The following is a 24,048-nucleotide window of genomic DNA, read 5'->3' on the forward strand; positions in this document are numbered from 1 at the left end:
CCCAGAGAGAAAGTTATGACGATTTTCCCCAGGTCACCTGTTTGGAATGTAATTCAGGAGTCTGCAAAAAGACAAACTTCCTCAGATCATATCTCCGCAAATATAGCGCAAAAAGCTCTGAAATTCAGACCCGAGGTTCAGCGTGATTTCTTCTCAAATGGGTTTTTTTTGCAACTTCTGAAACGTCGCAGAAAAAAAGTTATAGTGAAAATGCCACGACGACCTGTTTGGAGCAGCGAAACCCTAGAAACCAAAGCTCTGATACCAAATGTTAAGAAACCAGCTCAAGAAAAGATGGAAAAGATAGATCAACGACTTAGAATTTAGCCTCTTCGAGGGGGCAACCTCCTTTACATTACATAAATGAACAATCCTTGGATGATTCAAATGAAAAAACCTCCTTTCTATATATAGGAGTCTAAGGAGTCACAATATAACCCAGCCGACCTAACAATAATAATATAAAGCCACAAAAATAACAATAGAGGGATTCTATGGGGCACAGTAATAACAATATGGGGATAATAGGGGCACAAAAATATTAATAAGGGATGCAACTACAATAGTAATGGGGTAATTACTAGTATTATAGGGACCCAACATGCCCCTCTCCTTCAAAAAAAGTGTTGTAGAGCATTATTATCGGTAGAGCAGGAATTTGGTATGAGTATAGATCTGGACAAAGTAATGGCCTCTTATAAGACCTTGTATAATGGGTTGGAATCTCTTGTCAAAGTACACAAAATGACTTCTATTGGGGCACTAGGTTAAACGAGGTCAAAAGAAGAAGTCAAGCAAGAAATTAGAGGAATTTTGGATCTGATTAAGCAAGTTGTTGCAAGAGAAAATCTGAAGGCTAAAAAAGAGGTGATTGCGTAGCATGTGATTCAGCCTGTGAATTTGCACACAAAGCTGACAATGTTTTTGAAACGCGTGCAAGCTAAAAAGGCAATCTTGGTACCAAATGCATTAGAATTCCTCACTAGGCATGGAGATGAACTACAACACAAGATCCTGACAGTCACAGGTGAATATAAAGTTTGGCAAGCATATTTGGTTAGAGGATTTGGATCTTTCCATCACTAAACTTGTGGAATGATGATATTTTGTTTCTTTAATTTTGATGTAATTTGTATTTTATTAAAAAGTAAATTAGAATTTAGAGTAAAGAGTCATATGGAATATGAAAATTCATGTAGAAGTTCAAGAGTCATGACAGTAGCTGAAAGGTCATGGTATGTGAAAGTCACTCTACCTTCTATAAATAAATCCTCAAGGCTAGATGTAAAGGACCTTCAATTTTTGGACTTGATTTGTGCATATTGTTTGAGAGCTTCTAGATGTTTTTGAGGATTCAAGTGGTGGCTTTGTAATTCCACTAATGGATTTCATGGGAATGTCATGTGATGGCGTTGTGAATATTTCAGCTTAATATTAAGAGCCCTGACATGCAATTCCTTACATGTGTTATTGAGCATTGTGATACTCTTTTTGTGGTGATTTAATGGTATATATTTTGTTTCCATATATTTACATTAATGAACTGGTTTGTCGATTTAAGCACATATCATATGTGGGATTGCATGCTTTTAAATGCTTTCATGTTTGTTGTGGATTAGGAACTAATTCATAGCCAATAAATGAATCGCTCTTTATACATGTGTTTTAATTGAAGTCTTGCTAACATTGTTTCTTTAATATTCATGTTGTGTTATTTAGTTGTTGTTATGTTCACAACATCTCATATGTTGAGTTTCCATACATTGCTTAAATTGTGTTTATCAAAAGCTTAATTTGTTTTCTAACACTTGTTGTTCATCCTGTTCAAAAATAAATCTCTAAGCAACATGGTTGTAGCCGGGCCCATATACTAGATGGGACTCCTATCCTAAACGATGTAGAGTCTAGTCGAGATTTTGCACCGGTGAGGTCCCCTAACTATTGGAAGAAAAATTTGGCCCGTGAACACTACTTATGTGTCCCAAAAAAAATAGGAATTTTGGATGAAGTATTTCCACTCTTAACATGGCGTAAACCAAAGATACATGGCAAGATGAGCTCAAAATGATTTTCACTCCATACCTTGGTGATGGTGTAAGTCTTGTAGTGGAGAGGTTTGAGTTACCTATTAAGATTTTAATTCATTCCTTATGCATGTGCAGTCACACTTTATCACTGCAAAAGTAGCTAAAAGGTAGAAGTGTGGAATAAGATTTTAATTCATTCCTTATGCATGTGCAGTCACACTTTATCCAGCAAAAGTACCTAAAAGGTAGAAGTGTGGAATATTGGTATAGAACCAGGACTATTGGAATAAGACAGGGATCCACCATATGGCACAGCTTCAGAAAAATTGAAAAATACTTCTTGAAAAACTTAAAATGGAGGATGTTCTCTGGTAGAAATATCCTTATTGGTGTGGACTCTATTGCAGGCTTCAGGGGAAACATTTCAATTCCAGACTCTCTTCTCTTTGTCTTTCACAGAAAGGGTTATTTTACATGGGATAAGCTCATTGCGGAATGGAGGGGTCTTTTGCCTATATGGAAGGATGCTGCTGATATTGGCTTGCCAGTCGCCTTGTTGTCATCCTGGGGCAATGTCAAAGCTGCCCTAGTAGAAGGCGGGATCAAACGTGCTGGGCTAAAAGATCAATTAGTTTGGTCCCTGTCACACTCTCATCCGACAGCGAAAGTTAAAGACATCTACTATGACCTCGCATCTGAAAAGTTTTCGCCTACAAGACAGAAATTCCCGATGGTGTTTTGGAAATTGGGTTGTCCTCTCAAATTGACTATCTTCTCATGGTTAGTTTTCAACAACAAAAACTTATCATGGGAAAATTTGAGGAAGAGGTGCTGGCACGGCCCAAGTAGATGCGTGATGTGCGATGCTGACGAGGAGACAAATTTTCACATGTTCTTCCAGTGCAAGGCCTCCCAACAAATCTGGTATGACTTGGCTATCTCTTTTCATTTTCCTCACCTTGGTTTTATTTCTATCCATGCAGCGTTCGAGTGGTGGGGAAGGCAAGAAGAATCTAAGCGAGTCATCCTTCCCATTATCTTATGGTGTGTGTTATCACTGACAAAATTTCAAAGAAAAAAGGTAAGGGAAGAGTTAATTGATCCTGGACATATTCATGCTGATCTTGGTCGTGTTCATACAAAAGACATTTGACCCAATTCTTAGTTTGAGCAAAGAAGCCCATGGTGAGCAGAGATAAGAAATCTTCATCAAATTCAAGCAAGGAAAGATACATCAGATGGATTGATAATAGGCTCAGACCCAACATCAGAATTATGAAGAGGCAAATTGAGGATTTGAAGATACAACTAAGTCAGCAGAAAGGATTTCCTTAGCTAAGGAAAATCACATAGCAAACAAGTTTCAAGGCAGATGAGAAGGACATTTCAAGATAAAGAAGCTCAAGATAGTCGAATTTGGCATGTAAGCTGTGTTTTTGAAATTACACAGCAGTTTCGTAGTGCGCTACGAAACTGCTGTAGGTGATGCCTCATGCACAGCAGTTTCGTAGCGCGCTACGAAACTGCTGTAGCTACATATTATCATTCGATGGGCCAATTTTGAAGAACAAAGGGAAATATTTTTGGAGCAAGGTACGCCTGGCATGGAAAACAAAATAATCAAATGCATTTTTATGCAAATTAAAAGAAACAAAGAAGGACATTTGTGAACTCCAAAATTTCATGTTATGAAAACAGCAGCCAACTTCCAAGGGGATTACCAAGCAATGGAAAACTCATCTCTGAAAAGTAAAAGAGGTTTTCATTCTTAAGATACTAAAGTACAAAAACCTCTTCCACTTTCCTCAAATCCATTACGATCTGAGAGAAATTAATGACCAAAGTTGCGCTACGAAACTGCTGTAGGTGCAGTTTTTCATCTCCTGTTTTTCAAAGACACATTCTGGGCGGTAGGGAAGGTGTTTCAAAAAACCAAGATAGGTTTTTGTTCAGCATGGATTGGTTCACAAAAGCCTCCTTCAGTTTTTCCAAATACAGTTTTTATGAGAAGTTATGAGCTCTGTCCCAAGACCTATTTTGCAGCCAGAACAGAGCAAGGGACAATCTCCTAGTTTCTAGGAACAACAAAAGGATGAGTCATCAAGGGCCAGCTGGAAGGTTATGAGCACCATCAAATTCGACTTCATGGAGTTTTAGGTGTCAAAGAATGTTTTAAATGTTTAGATAAGGTTGTTGTAATCATGATAAGGAGATACACTCCTAGTTGTATTAGGTCTCTAGGACTGCTAGTTAGGTGTCATTTGCATTTAATAGTTAGTTTTGAGTGTCATTAGGTGTCAGGTCAGGTAGAATTCGAATTTTCCTCATCCTAGAAGAGGAATCTAAGTTGTGTAAAGAGCTCTATATATAGCAGAAGAGCTGATGTACAAAGGGTTGGAAATTTTATGCAAAAGCTTGTATTTGGCCTATGTAAGACTCATTTTCAGTAATACATGCTTGACTTTACTTCTCAGGATTCATGAAGGATTTTTTATGTTCAGAATATGTGATGTTGTCCTTTTCTTAATTCTTACAGTGGTATGGATGTATAATCACTCAGAATTCACTGAATGTGCTCTGACTTCCTGTATACATTTATAAACTGTGTGGTCCCATATGAGTTTATGTTCTGAATGTTTAAATGTTGAATGCCCTGACTTCCATGTAAGGTTGAGTTCATTGTTATATTGAGGTGTTGTTGACTCCATAAGCCCAATGGATAGTTGTTTAATGTGTTTCCACCATTCATATTTTTCACAGTTGTTCTATAAGAGTTAGCCATCTTATCTTTAATCAAAATCATTAATCCATCAAGAGAGAGCCCTCTCAGGTTGAGGAGGCTAAGCCTCAACCTAAAGTAGGTTTGAAATAGTTACTTAGAGTCAACCTGATCAGCAGCCTATCAGGGCCTGATTTTGAGATAACAGTGTGCTTGGAAATGGAGGAACCTCAAGATCTTTGAAGACTCAAAGCTCCCTTACAAGTCTGTTCTGCTCAACATCTCTGCTCTCTATGATTCGATCCCAAGGAGGTTGCCGAAATAAGTTCCGGGTGTCTGCATGGTCCGGGTATTATATTTCTGTTTTGTCTCTGATGACTATTCTGCTGTCTGGCCTCTTCAGACAATATTACAGCACGCTATCTATTTTGTGCATTCTATTCTAAATGGGTGGTCCAATGTGTTTGTGCTTTTTAATTGCACCTTTCAAAATCTGTAAAATTTGTCCATCTATAGTTTTCTATCGCATGCTCTTGTCTCAGACTCAGGGAACCACAGGTTTCCACTATATGTACCTAACAGGGTTTTTGCTTATATTGCCTCAATATAAATATATCGCTTTTTCTTCTGAAAAAATTTTAGTTATGACATTGGTTTTCTATAAAAATTTCATACACATATTATTCCAAATATTTAAAATCTTTATTTTTCTCCTTCTAAATTGTATTGAATTATTCTTATAATAATGTAATAAACTAGGATATATCATTTAGAACCGAAATTAAAACTACATCAATAAAACTATGAAAAATAAAAATAAATATACCATATTATACTTTAAACAAACACATAATTATATTAATCATATAAATGAAAAAAATATATGTAAACATAAACTATAAAAACATCTTACTTATCTTACCATTTAAAGAATATCGATTAAAAAATCATTAAAAATAATATACTCAATTTGAATTACATTATAAGATTCCATGTTTAAAAAATCCTTCTAAATAAATAAACTGTAAACCAAAACATTTTCCTGTGTGATTTCCTGTGAAATTTTCTTTTAAAAACTGTAAATCTAAACTTGTCGCAGTGTGATTTTCATATATAACCCGGATTGATCTAAAGCTGTGAAAGCACTAAATCGCAGATCCACGGCCCAATCCAATTATTCAGGACCAACATACTCTAGTTGCGTTGTGTAACTGTTTTACTTTTTTAGAAAATTTTGAATGGAATGTGGAACCACATTCCAATCCAGTTATTCAGGACCAGAACTAAAGTCCAATCCAATTATTCAGGACAAACCTGATTAATTTTTCTTTTATCACTCAATCTGAACGGGTTAAATATTTGCATTGTGTAACTATTTAGTTGGGAAACAATTTTTAGTAATCATGTTTTTTTAAGCATTCAGCCATATTTATATTTGAATGGTAAAGAGTTTACAACCCAAATTCTTAATTTTAATAATGGTAAAGAGTTTAGAATTCAAACTCTTAATTTTAACGATTTCCACGAAATACCTTGAAAAATTATAAAAATTATAAACTTTCTGCCTCTGATAAATATACTACAGCCTTTTACATCTATGTGTTAATGAAGAAGTAATACCAAACCACATTTATATTTAAATTGTAAAAAGTTTACCACTCAAATTTGTAAATTTAACAACTTGCGCAAAGTACCTGGAAAATTTAAGAAAAAACTATAAAAAGTATAAGCCTTCTGCATCTAAGAAGTATAGTACAGCCTTCTACATCTCTGTGTTAATGATGAAGCAATACCATGGGAGAGGCCTGCTCAAAACCACACAGAATGAACGCACTGTACCTCTTCATCCCAGACGTTGTCTCCATCACTCCCTCCAAAGCTGCCTCCAATTCTGATCTCATTTCTACAGTAGATCTGTCCATCTCCATAACAGTTATCAGAAGCTCGATGCTGAATCTCCTGATGCTGGGAAACCCCTTTTGATTGACGCGGGTGCCTCCAGAAGATCTCCACCAGTTTTCTTTGTTACCCCACTTGATTCTTCCAACACAGGATCGAAACCTGATTTGGTCATAAACTTGAAGATCTGAGCAGCCAGTCCTATGGCTGTTTCCCGATGCGCCCCCCAAACACCATAACCTCTAAAAATATTAAAAGAAAGAAATTAATCAAAAGCTTGAATTTGTTTGCCGATCGAACTGTATTATAAAACTTTGATCCCCAAACGAAGGGTTAAAAATTGAACTCACTTTTATACCTGCCCTGTATTTCGCCGATTTCCCCCAATTCAATTGAATCTGCCTTTATTCGAACGGTACTCAATTGGGAGAAACTTCACGAGCAAGAGAATCGAGCAGCCATTGCAGAGATTATCTCTGCGTTATATTTCACCGATTTCCCCCAATTCGATGTAATCTGCCTTTATGGGAACAACACTGAATTGGGAGAAACTTCGCGAGCAGGGGAGTCGAGGAGCGGCTGCAGCGATTCTCTCCAACTTGGTCAAAATAGACCGGAATCGCATTTGGGTAATGACGATCCCTGAGGACAACTGCCGTAAGATCGGAAGCAACAGACAGCTAATTCACCAAATTATTGGACTCACTGAATTAAATCGCAGCGCGTCGGATGAGGAAGCGGCCATAGGACTGGCTGCCCAGATCTAGCAAATTAGATTTCGATTGTGTATTCAAAGATCGGAGGGCTGAAATATAAAGAGCTCGTTGATTTCGGAACTGGTGGAGATCTAGCAGAGGCACCCGCGTTCATCAAAGAAGGTTCCAGGCACCAGGAGATTCAGCATCCAGCTTTTGATCTCTGTTATGGAGATGGAGAGATCTACAACAGAACTGAGATCAAAATTGGAGGAGGCTTTGGAAGGAGTGATGAAGGCGACATCGGAGTTGTAGAGTTACAGAGCCTTCTCCGGGGGTAACCCGCCACCGCATGGCCATTCAATCCCTCGTGCAGTCTGCGATTGTATTGCTTCGCGATTAGTACAATAAAAGCCATTGTTTACCTAGGCTACAATTTTGACTAAATGGGTGATTTTTTATTAAAAAAAAAATGAGTAGAAATTGATTTGGCTTGACTAGGTCTTTAATCTTTAAAAAAAAAATCATTTTTAATAATGGAAATTGATTTAACATTATCAAATTTTCACTAGAAGAATGATTCTTTATCCATTTGCGATTTTTTATCAAAATTTTTATTTAAAAAAAAAAAAAGCATTCTTTAATAGTAAAAATGGATTTATCACTATCAAAAATCAGAAGATGTTTAAAGCTAAATTTCCCAACATTTTATAAAAACCCTACCATAATTTCCATTATCTTTTAAGCCAAATTGTGACCTAGTTTAAAGCCGCCCAGGTGAAATCAAAATGTTTGGTATTGTCAACAACTTTTTTGACGCCCCAATCATAGTGTGGGCCCAAGAAAAAAAAGGGTAGTGATTACGCGCTGTGGTTAGGGAATTACCGTTAAATACATTTCCATTGCATTGGGTTTTGAGGTAACATCATTGAGAAATCACCATCCAAGCTAATCTCGAGTAATTAAATATCATTATACTTAATTGAAAAATTATTAAAATTTAATAAACTGAGTTTCATAGTTAATACTATGGGTTAGACATTCAAAATTAAAATCCATGGAGAGTAGTGTATGTAGAATATGGCTTCATTATAATCTTTAAATTAAACTATACTATTATTATTAAAAAAAAGCGTGATCGTGATCTTCAAACTAAATTATTTAATATTATTATTAAATATATATATATATATATTTTATCAATATTTAATGATTTTAAAAAAGTTGACCGTAATTTTTAAACTTAATTATTATTATTAAAAATATCTATTTCACAAATATTTAATAATTATATTTTCTAGAAATTCTAATGACTCTGAATCCACTACTCTCTCATTTATATATATAACTTAATTATACATATAAAACCAATATATTAATATTTATAACATTAATAATAAAAATATATAAATTTCAATAAATTACCAAAAAAAAAATGATAAAAATAATTTGATTAAAAAATTATTATATATATATATATATTTTTTTTAATAATTAAATTTAAACATGGTTTACAAATATTTAATAACCATGTTTTCTAGGAATTCCAATGACTTTCTAACTACTCCTTTAAATATACCAGTGTAAGAATTATTCCATATGTGTTTTTGCACTCCCTCAATAATTTTCTAATAATTAAACTTAAACATGTTTTACAAATACTCAATAACCATGTAATTTTTAGGAATTCCGCTTTTTGCTTTATTAATATTTTTTAAATAATTGAATTTGAACAAATTATTATTTTTAATTATGTATTTTTTTTAGTTAATTTGTTTTTTATTCTCCAAGCCTAACTTGTGGCTTGAGAAACTCAACTATGACCCAGGGGTATCTAATTCATCAAAGTCACCGCACCAGCTCTATCATGCCCATGAGTCATGTGGGCGATGTGCGATGAGGTGGGGCAACGCACCCTCGGTTAAACGCGACGAGCTAGCGTTCAATGAGTCAAAAGGCGACGAACCGATGCAGCGAGTTGGAGAGCGGCGAGTCAGTTGCAACATTTAGACAAGTTGGCGTGCGACAAGCCAATGAAGGTGGAAAATTGGCTAAGTGTCAAGACTCATGGGAAGGCGACCTTATACGATGTGTAGTCAGGCAAGTGGACCTAGTGGGGTGACATGATGGGTGAGTCGACCTTGAGTAGGGGCGTGGATAGTCGAATTAGAGGTCGGCCCAGGCAAACCAACCCAAGTTGAAACCATGGCAATGGGTATAAGAAGGATGGAGCATGGTGGAGAAGATCGTCAAACTCACAACAAGCATTCACAAGGGAACTTGGAGGTGTGAGTGGGTGGCCATACGAAGGAGGTCGAGGTGCAGGTGGTGTGAGGCCGAAGTACTGAGGTAGGGCGAAGACAAACTTAACTGCAGAACGGACGAGCTACAGTTCGGGTGAACCAGGCAAGCTGCAGGTCGGGTAGCTGCAGGGGCGAGTCTCTCCACGAGTGAACCAGGCAGAGGCGAGTTGGGTAAGCGGACGAGTGGACGAGTCGATGGGCGAACCGTTCGAGCGGGTAGGCAAGTCAAGCAAGTGGTTGGGGAGTTGGTGTTGGCGAGCAAGAAGGGCGCGGGCGAGCTGGGCGCATCGTACAACAACGCGACGAGATGGGCAAGCAACCCAAACTCAGGCAAAGCTAAACAACCGTGAGCTGAATGACGAGACAGGTAAGTGCGACCGATGGAAGATTGGGCCCGGGCGCCTTGTGATACAACCCGCAACCGAGTAGACAAGGGGCGCTGGGCGACACGAACTCTTGAATGGGTGGAGCTGCACAATCAGAGCGAGCATGCGACACGACACTTGCTGAACGGTGGGCAAGGCCGCATGGCAGGGCAGACCGCACCAGGGCAAGGTTGCACAATAGTGTGGGCAGGCTGAACAGTGGTTCAAGGTGATTTTTCCATAATTCTAGTTTGGCATTGTATTGGCCAAGGATATTTTGGGGTTGCCTTGGAGAGGTTGTTTGTATATGAATTTGTAAAAATATACTGTTATATATTGTGGGCAAGCTCTTACCAGGGAGTTGCCCCTCCCTTTTAAAAGACTAAGTGTACTTGTATACTTATGCATATGAATGAAGATTAAAATGAATGTTTCCATTGTGTATTATAACTGATGAATGCTTAGTAAAGTGAAAATATTCTAAGTATTGGATGTTAGGCGTAGTCCACACTTGAAAGTATTGGTGAAAAGAAATCGAGTGGTGGTGCCGCACCTGCCTATGAGTGGTTGAAAGACTACCACCAAGATAGGGGCGTGACAAGTGGTATCAGAGCCCTGATTCAGTCGAACAAGATTGCAGAAGTAGAGAGGTGTACCTCTACACTTCAGACAAGTAATGACAGAGGCTTTTGATCGGTTTATGGTCGCTAATAGATTACAAAGGAAGCGGATGGCCGAACTAGTAGAGAAAACTCAAGTCATGACAGGTGAATCTAGCAAAGAGGCCGAGTCAGTTATGATGGATCGAGTGGTACATAGGATGGAGGAATTGGCATCTGACTTAGCTACTGTGAAGTATGAATATGTTGAACATAGAGATATGGCAGCGGGGTTGCAAGTGAAATATGCAGAGCTGAAGGAAGATTTCGAAGACCTCAAAATCGGTATGAGTATACGGAATGGAAGTATACGCAAATAGAGAAGGAAGTCGAAGAGATTGGAGCTCCAAGGGACCAAGTTTTGGCAGAAATCTTGAAATTGCATAAAGATCTTGGAGATGCTCGGAATGAGATAGCAGTTTTGAAAAAGGCTATTGGGCAGAACTCTGGTGGAGGAATGGCTCATGTGAAAGTCAAGGAATCTGATTCTTATGATGGGATGAGGAGTGCGAAAACTCTTGGTAACTTCTTATGGGACATGGAGCAATACTTGGAACATTTGGGGATGTCCGATGATGAGACCAAAGTCAAGGTAGTTGCTCAGTTCTTGACGAAGAATGCTAAAATGTGGTGGTGAAGGAAGATGGACCAGATTGCTAGTGGCAATGCTATGGAGATCACTTTGTGGGATGATATGAAGAAGGATTTGCGAACTAATTTTAGTCCACAAGACGAAACATGGGATGCAAGGATGAAGATAAAGTATATAAAGCAAACAGGGAGTCTACAATCTTATCAGCGGGAATTCTCAAGTGCAGTTTTGGAACTTCCTGACATGGTGGAGAGGGACAAGGTATTCAATTTCATTATAGGATTGAAGCCTTGGGCACACAATGAAGTGAAGAGGCAAAAGATTAAAACACTTAAAGAAGCATTTACAATTGTGGATCACTTGGTAGAACACTATGATGAAGGAATCGAAGAGAAGAAGAAAAAGGTTGACAAACCGAAAGAGAAGTCTACAAAAGAAGAGCCTTCGAGATCATATGACAAGACGAAGACGAATAAGCCATTAAAGTGTTGGATATGCGAAGAACCACATATGGTGAAGAATTGTCCTTCAAGACCAAAAGTGGTTGCGATGACACAATCTAATGCGAAGAAGAAAGAGGAAACTTTCGTTGGGGTTATGAAAATTCTAGGAGTTGTAGTGGCTACGGAAGCGATCTCACAAAGAGATCCTGAAAGAAACAAGTTGGAATATGTTGAGATGAAGATTGGGAGTGGAAGTGTACTCACTATAGTGGATAGTGGTGCGACTCACAACTTCATGAGCAAGGATACTGCGAGGAAGATTGGACTGAAGTTTGTGCCGGTGCAGGCATAAATGAAGCTAGTGAACTCTCCTCCATATTTTTTTATCGGTCAAGTTGAGAGAGTGGATGTGACGCTAGGTGCATGGAGAGGGAAGGTTGATTCACTATGGTGTAAATAGATGACTACGAAGCTGCGTTGGGCATGGAATTCATGAAGAAATTTGAAGCTATGGTAGTTCCACATTTGAAAAAGTTGTACATTTACGACGGGCAAGAGGATGTACCTATTGGTGTGCCAACCATGGGAGTCACAAAGGCCGAGTGTAAACTGACAGCGATGGATGTGGAGGATGTTAAGCGAGATGAAGAGGTCTATAAGAGGTTGTCTTCTACGGAGGTGAATCTTATGGAGCAGTCACAGGTGATTTGAACATTGACTGATAGTATCATAAGGACCAGTAATAATGGCCTAAGCAGCCTTAAAAAGAGGAAATTAGGAAAAGTTATCAAAAACAAAGTTTAAGGTCAATTTTCAAATTCAAGCAGACTAGAGGCAATGGAGAAGAATGAGGATGCGGATGCTAGGACGAATGTTTAGACAGAGGATCAGGAAGCATACCTGTAGAGGTTAGAAGTGGAGGATCCTGATAGATGGATTGAGTTGATTAGCAAGGAAGAGGGACAGCCTTTAGGCTCTACTTCCTCCCCATCTTCTTAGATTATCATGGAGATGAGGCTCATTGTTTGCTGCTCATGGTAGTGAGTCTCAAACATTTTGAGCAAACAGCTGGGGTGAGATGGCACATATTGACAGGTAGCATGCAGTGATAAGTCATGATGAAGTAGGAGCATGAGTTCTTATGGAGTCCATGCACTGTTGGATTAGATACCCAACTAGTCACCGTCATGAGGGCTACCAGCACATGATTCCTTGCAGAGTTTGGCATATATGTGGCATGAGGCAGGTTGAGAGGTGGGCACATTTGGATTACCCATACACACATTTGTGTGGAATGACAACCTTGGTGATGGTGATTGTCGAGGACGACAACCATTTAGAGTGGACACGTCCATGAGTCATGTGGGTGATGTGCGACAAGGTGAGGCAACATGCCCTCGGTTAAACGCGACGAGTTGGTGTGCGACGAGTCAAGAGGCGATGAACCGTTGCGAAGAGTTGGAGAGTGGCGAGTCGGTTGCGACGAAATTTGCGATGTTTAGATGTGTTGGCATGCGACGAGCCAATGAAGGTTGAAAATTGGCTAAGTGTCAAGACTCATGGGAAGGTGAACTTATACGATGTGCGGTCGGGCAAGTGGACCCGACGAGGCAACATGATGGGCAAGCCAACCTTGAGTAGAGGGCAGACAACTGAATTGGAGGTGGGCTTGGGCAGGTCGGCCCACATTGAAACCATGGCGATGGGTATAAGAAGGATGGATGCATGGTGGAGAAGATCATCAAACTCACAGCAAGCATTCACAAGGGAACTTGGAGGTGCGAGTGGGTGGCCATATGGAGGAGGCCGAGGTGCAGGTGGTGCGAGGCCGAAGTATCAAGGCAGGGTGAAGACAAACTTAACCCCAAAACGGATGAGTTGCAGTTCAGGTGAACCGGGCGAGCAGCAGGTCGGGTAGCCACAAGTGTAGGTCTGTCTGCAGGTGGACACAGGCAGGTGAACTGGGCGGAGCTGAGTTGGGTAAGCAGACGGGTGGGCAAGTCAACGGGCAGATCAGGCAAGCAGGTAGGCAAGTCGGGTGAGTGGTTGGTTAGTGGGTAGGGCGCGGACGAGCTAAGTCGCCGCATGACAACGCGACGAGTTGGGTGGGTGACCCGAGCTCAAATAGAGTTGCACGACCGTGAGCTGAACGACGAGATGGGTAAGTTCGACCGGTGGAAGTTTGGGTGTGGGTGCCAGGTGACACGACTTGCGACCATGTAAACAGGGGGCGTCGGGCGACACAAACTCTTGAACGAGTGGAGTTACACAGTGAGAGCGAGCAAGCGACACGACACTTTTTGAATGGTGGGCAAGGTCGCAAGGCAGGGCGAAGCACCCCGGGGCAAGGTTGCATGACAGTGCAGGCAGGCTAAATGGTGGTTCAAGATGATTTTTCAGGAATTGTAGTTTGGCATTGTATTGGTCAAGATATTTTGGGTTTGCCTTGGAGAAACTATTTGTATATGAATTTGTAAAAATTATATTATTCTATATTGTGGGCAAGCTCTTACCGGGGAGTTGCCCCTCCCTTTTAAAAGACTAAGTGTACTTGTATACTTATGCGTATGAATGAAGATTAAAATGAATGTTTCTGTTGTGTATTATAACTGATGAATTCTTAGTAAAGTGAAAATATTCAAAATATTGGACGTTAGGCGTAGTCAACACTTGTAAGTATTGGTGAAAAAAAATCGGGTGGTGGTGTCGCACCTGCCTATGAGCAGTTGAAAGACTACCGCCAAGATAGGGGCACGACAAGCTCTAAGCTAACTGGATTTTTTTAGCATGTCTCATGCCCCTAGCACAGGAACAACCACCCTGTGAAGTTTAATCATTGGTTGCCTTACAACCGATTGTGCTAGTAAGACTTGACTTATCTTTAATAATGTTAAAAAAATATTTTTCCTTATAAATTTTCAATTTTTATAATTTTTTTATTTATAGAAAAACATATTTAATATTTTATTTTTTTACATTATATCAATAATTTTACTAATAATAGTTTTAATATTAAAAATATAATTAATTAATTAATTAAAATTATATTAAATTATTTAAAACCTACATCATGTAGAATAGATGGTGATGGGGTGTATTGTTAAGTCACTCGGTGATGTGAAGGTCACCAATTCGAAACTTCGTGGACAAAAATTCAGCTATGTTAAGGGTTGGTGTGGCCTAGACCAAGTGCGATCTTGGGTTATTTTGACGACTTAGATGCCCATGACTTAGATGTTGACAACTTAGATGCCCATGAGTCGCGGTTTTTCAAACCACATGTCAAGCTTGAAGTAATCTCTGGAGAACTCAAACAACTTAACAAAAAAATATTAAACTATTTACAATATTTGTATTAATATTTTATATATCACAATAATATCCATAATCATACTTATATTAATTCCTCTACATAGTAATTATAAATTAATTGTTAGGTGTGTATTATATTCTTTCTAGGACTAGTCTAATGCGCAGGGGCGATAACCCCCCCTATTCGTTGTGTCGCGCGTAGAAGGGGGGTCATAGGGGGGATGGCAGCCCCCCTAGCGCGCCCTTGCATGGGGTGCCCCGGAAAAAATAAAAATAAAAATAAAAATAAAATTGGACCTTATAATAGGTGGGTGGACCTACCTATGGTTTTGTGCATGGGTTTTGCACATGGTTTTGGGCATGATGGTTTTCTGCCCATTGTATTTTGTAGATCCAGTCAAGGGAACTACGATTATGTTCTAATCCACAGCTAAATGGATTGGGTTTATGAATCCTTCAACATGTATATATATGTACTGTAACATTGAAAAGAATATAATGAAAAATCAATCTGGTAGTCACAGTTTTAAGGTCCAAGGGAAAATCTTTGTGTATTTGTTTTATGTTCTCGCCATTGAATATTTTATGTTTTAAGAATTCGTTTGTAGATAATTGTTGTACAAGGTTAAAACCTACCTTCATATTATCATTTTCGTAACTCTCTATATTTATATTAACATTTTATATATTACAATGATATACTAATTCCTCTTATCAAAGGTAATTATAAATTCATAATATTCTTTTCATAGCTATAAATTCATAATCATTAGGGGAGTTTTGAGGCCTAAAATGGGCCTTCAAAGGAAATTATAAAATAATAGTGGAAATAATAAAATAAGATTACATTACATCATCAATTATTGGAGGGAAAAAAGAAAAAACTACTTTTTCAACTCGTATTTTCAACTTATCTACCTATGGGTTTACTCAAATTTCAAGCGGGAGTACTCATAGGATGTATAATTTGATTCCCCATCCAAGGAGTACCCATGTTGCATACTTTCGATGGACCCTGCTACACGAAAAATGAGAAATTCATGAAAAACGTGATTCCAATCACATTTTTTCATGTATTTCTTATTTTTCGTGTAGCAGGGTCCATCGAAATTATGCAACATGGGTACTCATTTGATGATGAATCAAATTATGCATCCAATGAGTGTTCCCGCTTGAAAGTAAACCCATAGGTAGATAAGTTAAAAATAAGAGTTGAAAAAATAGTTTTATTATTTTATTATTTTTTAATCTTTTTACTTTTTACTTCAAAAATGGTGAATCACCCCATGGTTGACATCATCATCTTAAATCCTATTGGTTCTTATAAAGTGTATTTTGGTTGTACATTTTTCTTAGGAGGCCCATTTTAGACCTCAAAATTCCCCTAATGATTCTTTTCATACCTCTTTATAGTTTCTTAGCTCCAAGTCCTAGTAAATGGTAGAGTGGAAAACATAATATCATTTCCATTTTGTCATGGGTTAGTTCATAACTTTATTCTAACTTCTTTCAACACAAATTAGTGACATTTCAATAATTAAGTATAGCATTAGGAGGCCCGCAACCACACGACACACACTTTAAGAGGTTAGTAAAAGCCCTCAAACTAGGTTTTTTTTTTTTTTTGTCTCCAAGGTTGGATTGATAAAACTCCGAGACTTCAGTTCACTTGAAAGAGACTTCTCGTTCCACATTAGTTATATATTGCTAAAGGATCTATATCCCCACTTTAAATCAACATTATATTGAAAAATCATATTTATAAATTTTAGTTTAAACCTTTTTTTTTTGGCAGGTAAGCACCCACGGGGGATTTGAACCAATGACCTTATGGCAAGGAGTGCCTTAACAATGCACCCATTCACCGTTAATCCAAAGCCCCGTGGGCTAATTTAAACCAGTTATATTAGTATATTAATATTTTTATTAATATTAGCAATTACTTTTAAAGTTTTGGAATAAAAGATTAGGAATATCATCTTGAAAAACTAAATAAATAAATAAATAATAAATCTCTTATTTCTAACAAATTAAATATTAGATAAAGATTATTTGAAAAAAATTGAGAAATCTCTTATTTCTAATCAAATAAATATTAGATAAAGATTATTTGCAAAAAATTGAGAAATCTCTTTTACCAAGAGTAACTTTCTACTTCAATAGTTGTTCGATTTGAAAAAGTAATTTTTTTTTTTTTGCCATCCATTAAATCTTTTTACTGAAAACCAAAGTCCTTATCTTATAAGTTGAACAGTTGCACTTTTGTTAATAAGAAAAACAAAATGCCAAATCTAAAGTGAAACTTTGCTAGAAAAAAAATAGTGATATATTAAAAAACAACAACCAATAATATAATATTATTAAAAATTAATAGTATTATTAGAAATTAGTAAACTTGGCATATGAGGAAAAATAATTTATTATTCAAATAAATTTAATATTCAACACAAAATTTTACATAAAAATAATTAAAATAATATGAATGTATCTACTAATAACCCATAACTGCCCTGTTAACGTTTACCGACCAGAACAATTAATATAACGGACTGTAACATATAAAATTAACACTATATTTTTCTCTTACTCTTAAACTTCAAATTCCATATTTTTTTATCACAACTTTTAAAACTGCTACAAAATGCACAATGAGCACTACAAAAACCAAAATTACAATATTCTCGAGATTATAAAAAAAAATCCTTGTAACTATGGACTCCACCCACACATTTAGATGCATTGGCCACTTGGACTCCACCCACACATTTAAATGCACATTAAATGTCCCACTTTCACTGACCTTTCCCATTACCACAAAGAAATTTTGTCTACCTAAATTTAGAAAATCAAATAATGAGAATATCATAGGCTCTTTTAGTCCTCAATGATTTGGCACATTGGTATTTTTGGTAAAAGTGATTTATTTTTTTTAAGTTTTGAATGTTCAGTTTAAAAATGGTAGAAATGGGATATTTTATGAGTTTTCAATTGAGTAAATCACTATATCTAATTAACATGAGTCTTGAGTTGAAGGAAAATGTAATTAGGTTCTGTCTTCATAAATGTATTTTTGATATTTGTATTTATTTAAGAAAAGAAATATTATTTTATAATATATGTTAATGAGTTTTATACTTATTGAAGTAGGTCTAGCACATGTCAAAGTCTTATAGGTGAGTCAAATAGTCAAAAGGAAATGTTGAAGGTCTTAAGGGCATGTTACACCATGTACAAATATATATTAAAGTTAAATAGAAAACCTCCAAGCAAATTCAAGTCCACTCCTATGTTATGGCACCATCAAGAAGCTCCTTCAAGCATGCTACACCACCATGGAAACTATCCGAAGGCTCCTCAACAAAATTAGCCACCAAACTGCCTTCAAGTTGGCCTACAATCAAGAGGATTGGTCGGCCTAAATGGAGGGACAATCCTCTATTTATAGAGGTTGTCCACTCCAAATACAACGCACTACTCAAGCTCTGAAATCCGCAAGAGTAAGTGAGGACAAGAAGAACAAATGAAGCTGAGGGAAAAAGGTCTACTAGGGCAGCGAGGTAAGGAGGAAGAATGACGAAGTCTGAGGGACTGTTTTCTAGGGTATACATAGTCACACATGCGAGAAAATGAGGGATAGTTTGTGTCTATATCAGTAGTACAATCACAATTGTATATTTCTCTTAGTTTGGGGCTAAAACTAGGCCTACACGGCCTCCTACTCCAGCGTGGAAGAAAGACACTCAAGCGAAGGAGAGGAGCATATAACACCTAGTAATCCTCCCACACATGCGATAAACTAGGGCAACAGAACAACATCACTGTGATACACTCATATCTCAATAAGGATCTCAATTGGTCAACATTGAAGTCTACTTGTGTAAGGTATAGAAGAGGAACACCTCACCTAGAAGACTCACTCAAAGAAGGTTTGTCTCTAGACAAGATTCATAGTAAGAGAACGAAGTGCCGGAAGAAGGAGGACGAAGTGCTAGAGAAAAAAGTGTCGAAAGAAGTGTTGGAAGAAGTACCAGGGATTAAGGTGCAGAAAGAAGGAAGGACTTGACTTGTGCTTGGAGGATACTCTTGTAAAGGGTCTAGGGTTTGGCATTGATCAATAGAAGCTTCAATAAGAGAAATTCACTAAAGGGTTTTCCTCTCAAGAGAAGAGAGGCTTTGGCCCTGGCAGAGAGCCAATATCTTGTGTTCTTGTTCTTATGTTTTGGTAGAAGTTTGATGAAGTATACGCAAATGCATTAATAATAAGAAGAAGAAGATTAAGCTAACAATAAAAGTAAAAAGACTCCACAAATTGCTATCAAGTAACGAAGAATCACACTACACTATTTTGCCCTAGATTCTTCAACATTTTGATGGATGTGTAAGTTATTTCAACTTAACTTGAGTTATCAGATTTTAATTAGGGATCAAATCAAAATAGATCAAATGTATGCCTTTGGGATGCCTCCCGGACAAGACGCAAATCATTGAACGTAGCCAATGTGTCTTTGGATTCCCATCACATAGTGATTTATACTTAGTTCTTTGTCATTGTGGCAAGGGTTGCCCGACTTATTTTCTTTTTCTCTTTTTAAACTCTCAGAGAGGTTCTTTCTAAACTCACAAAGAGGTAGAGAGGTGGTGATATGAGAGAGATTTAAAAATCACAGGAATGGGAAGGAAGCGGTTGGGGCCCGGGGTGTTTCCACACTGCAAACCCACTTCCTCGACCATCGTTAAATGTAAACATATTTCATTCCCAAATTCTTATCAGATCTTCTTCCGCTCATACTGATAACGATCACTCCTTAATTAATCCATTATTAATTTACACACTTCCCACAACAATCCTTTCTTCCTTCCCTTCTCCCCATATAACACTAATGTTATGCTCATTCTATCCACAATGGTTGAGCTTTATTCATAACCTACTTATCATTAATAATATACAAATTCTCTGTATATTTTTTTACATTCAACTAAATACTCCTATCAATGAATCAAAATCAAGTTGTAACACATTTGGATTCTACTCTTTAAAACAGAAAACAACAACCCATGTTAACTTGAAATGAAATTGTACAATAAAGGGAAAATTCCACCTGTTTTGACAACAAGACAACTCTTCTTACACTCCTTCCTACATTTCTTGGGCTTGCAGCGATCCGAACTCACTATTGCAATCCTAGTCAGTCGATCCGACATGATTTAAATTCACCTGCTTCACATGTGAATGAAGAATCAACATCGTTTGAACTAAATTTCAGCAAAAAATCGCATTAAACATCACTATATATCCAATTGGAATATAAAGGAGAATGCCCATATTAGTTTCAGGGTTATAGAAGCACTAGGGTATGTAATTGTATAATCTTGCCACAAAACAAGAAGGGCATGAGAATCGAACCTCAAATGTGAAAACCATTATTATTGTGGGTGGTCTCTGAGAAGGGAAACCCTTGTGCAATAAAAGAATGGGAATAATGAAATACTCACTGAAACCTGGATGGATTGTGTCGATCCTCCAAGTTTAGCTCAACAAAAACCACCAAAACCCTAATACACGTGCACAAACAATGGGGTCGAGGGCTCACAAAAGTAGGGTTGGGCTACTATCTTTCCCCTCTCCTGCAACTAATGTGGTATGCATTTGTGAAATTTATCCCACTCCTCAAAATACAGGCCCTACGAGTCTCGCTTCGTTTTGATGAAAACCAGAAGGATATGTAGTTAAAGCTAGAAATGAGAGAAGAAAGTGGTAGTTTTTTCAACCGACTTCTAAGCTGAGAAGAAGAAACCGGTTATTCCTCTCGCATTTACTACAGAGCTCCAGCTGAAGAATCCCTTTCAATTGGGAAGTCCAGCCAGGAAATCCTCAGACGGTGGAAAATTGTTATATATAGGAGGAATTGGTTGATCATGAGAAAATTCCGCCCTTGAGTCTGCCATTGTTACCTCAAGCCAAAAATAATGGAAATTCACACTATTTTTCTTGTGGAAAAAGGAGGGCGGGGTTACTTCGCAAGATCATATACCTCTTGCAACCATGCAAAGACCAAATGAAAGCAAAGGTGAGGTCGATGACATGATCAAGTCCAACGACAGAGATGACACTAAGCGAGGCAGAAAACTCATATATATATATGGAAGTTTTTTACAGTAAGTCTAGCCTACCTATTTGATGAAAATATACGTGTTCAATCTCGTAGTGCTCTGTTAGCATGATTCTAGTGTTATGTTTCCAAGGGCATTCAAGGCTCGAACTCTGTAAGTTGTCTTATGAGGGTTACATTATCTTCTTTCAAATCTAACAGTTGTCTACCAACTCGACAATCTTGGAAAAACACATCTCTAAAACCCATGCCCGAGCTCTCAACGCATCCAACAAGTTTACGTTCACAATGTCTTGAAATACTTCTTTTCTTTTCAGTAAGACCTTGAAATACTTCATTACCTGTTATTTCTAGAACAATCCAGAATCCTCATGTCTCTACATAGTGATTCAATTCGTATTGGTGTTGGATGTGAAGAAGAGGAACCTCAGTGGAATCGTTTGGCAGTGAAAATTTTGGTGGTTGTCCTATGTTTTAGGCAGTTCACAAATTCGTGTCGCTGTCACACTTGGTAGGCGATGGGCAATTCCTATTTCGCACCCTATAGGAATTTTAATGCGGCCTGACATGGGGCTGGTATAAGGCGATACAACACCCCCTAGGTGATGAGAGAGAAAAAAAAAATAGTGGCGTGTTGTATCGCCTTATACCGGCCCCATGTCAGGCCGCATTAAAATTCCTATAGGGTGCGAAATAGGAATTGCCCAGCCAATTCATTCCATTAATTACCCCCGAAAGAAGGTTGCAGAAATATTTTAGTGTTGATTGGGATTTGAAATTCTATTTATAAATCTGAGAATATCCATAATAAATTGTTTTATAATCATGAAAGGGAGAAAGTTGCATAGGTTTAACATAGACGATTTGATGAAATAAACACAAATCCCATAAAATAGAAAATATGTGGTTCACTAGTTAGTTTGCGTCTTTGAGGCTCTATGCAGCCGACAAATATGAGGACCCATCTACATGCAATACATGTGCCTTTTAAATAATCATCTAGACAGTTCAATAAGGAGGTGTCCAAACAACCCATGTTCCATCCATACTCATCTCACCTCTTACAATTTCTTCAGAACTTGTTTCATGTGTCCCTTGGTCTCACAAATTTATCTTTTGAGCTTGTTTCTTGTGTTGCTTGGTCTCACAAATTTATCTTTTGAGCTTGCTTCTTGTGTTGATTGGTCTCTTTTGAACTTGTTTCATGTGTTACTTGGTCTCAGATACAATAAGCACAAGAACAGTGACAAAAAGTTGTGTAAAAATCCAAGCTGTGTTTTTCAGAATTGTTTTCAGTTGAATCAGGTTTTTTTTGGTTATGATTTGCCTCTTGCCCAATGATCTAATAATTGCTACAAGTTTTATGTTTTTGTTGTGTGCATGCACTCAACGCTGGTTTACTATAGAAGGTAATTGCATCTTCTAATCCGCCGTTTGAAATGGGTGTTATTGTTTCTAGTTTCTATCAAACCTCTGAGTACCGTACTTTTCCACGAGAGGTTTTCAGAGATCTTGAGATCAATGTTGGTAAACAATATGATTATTTGGAACTTCTGTTACATTTCTGAATTTGAATGTGAAATTTCATGGTGCCTCAATATTGTCTCCCATAATAACTGATAGTTTATTTAAATTGAAGCTGAAATAGTTTATTTAAATTGAATCTAAAATTATTAAGTCAGGCAAAAAAAAATACAACATTGTTTTATGGTGTTATATATGCAATGTTGCAATGAATAGACATGGGATATTTCATACAACAACGAACCTTGCATTAAGCCAAGTGCTGGGGTGCCCCTAAGGGTGAACCAGTACGCATGTGTTTCTTGTTTCTGAGGGGATAACGGAGGAGAAGCAGGGTCTTAACCTGTTTTCCTACCCTGTCCAGCGCTTGCCTGTCCTCTCTTCCCTTCCTAGCAACTGTTTAAGACTAAGCAGATTTTGTGAAATTGAGACCTTTCCCTCTCCCCACCAGTATTCATCTCTTCTCATTTGGTGCAGTAGTTTGGAAAGTTTGGAATGTTATTAGATGATACAATGTTACCCCGAATAGACCTACTAAATATTTTTTTTTGTCTATGTAAGTTTATATTGAACCAGCTCAACTCATTCTACTAGATTCTTTAAATGAAAATATTATACGAGCTTCTTTTAAATGAAAAGTATTATAACTAACTCTAACCTCTCATGAAATGAATTGGATGCAGAGACACGAAATATTTACTTCATTTGTTTATGTGAAAGCATTATGATGTAATTTGTAATTCTACCTAGCGAATTAGATGCACATCCAATTAATATTTATTTCCTTTTAATTTAAAAGGTATTAGAACTAACTTTACCTTCTCATGAAATGAATTAGATGTAAAGACAAGAATGTTAAATGTGAAGCCAAATTCACGGAGGATTCTAGATCAGATCTTTCTAGATCTCCAGGATTCTAGATCTTTAGCAAAGAATGTGTATTTCAATGTGTCCAGAGAAAAGACGGCTGAAGGATTATGGAAGAAGCTCCATGATCTATATGAGAAGAAAACAACATCAAACAAAGTGTTCTTGATGAAGAAGCTTTATAATCTCAAAATGAAGGAGGGTGCTTCAGTTGTTGAGCACTTGAATGCATTTAATATTATTACTAATCAACTTGTCTTTGTTAAAATCATTTTAGATGATGAAATTAGAGCTATTTTGCTAATGTGTTCTATGCCAGACAGCTGGGAAAATTTAATTGTAGCTATGAGCACTTCAACAACTACAGGGACCCTGAAGTTTGATGATGTCAGCAGCAGTTTAATGAATGAGGAGCTGCGATGCAAGTCAATTGCGGAAAACCAGGGAGGAGAGGCTCTAGCTCTAGTTGATCGTGGTAGGAGAATGGATCGAGGCCGGCAAGGGCGATCAAGATCGAGAGGCCGATCAAAATC

General features: G+C 37.5%; 1 long non-coding RNA gene across 1 annotated transcript; it reads right to left on the reverse strand.

Moving 5' to 3' along the window:
* Window positions 1-6,348: 6,348 nt before the first annotated feature.
* On the reverse strand, window positions 6,349-7,795 carry LOC149195084 (uncharacterized). Its single transcript, XR_016254584.1, has 2 exons — window positions 6,996-7,795; window positions 6,349-6,887 (listed from the first exon to the last, which is right to left on the reverse strand). It is a non-coding gene; the product is annotated as an uncharacterized LOC149195084 (long non-coding RNA).
* Window positions 7,796-24,048: the final 16,253 nt, after the last annotated feature.

This window comes from Pinus tabuliformis, chromosome 2_2 (genome assembly GCF_031772625.1).
Source record: "Pinus tabuliformis cultivar Carrire ecotype Pingquan chromosome 2_2, CPIR1, whole genome shotgun sequence".
Taxonomy (NCBI): domain Eukaryota; kingdom Viridiplantae; phylum Streptophyta; class Pinopsida; order Pinales; family Pinaceae; genus Pinus; species Pinus tabuliformis.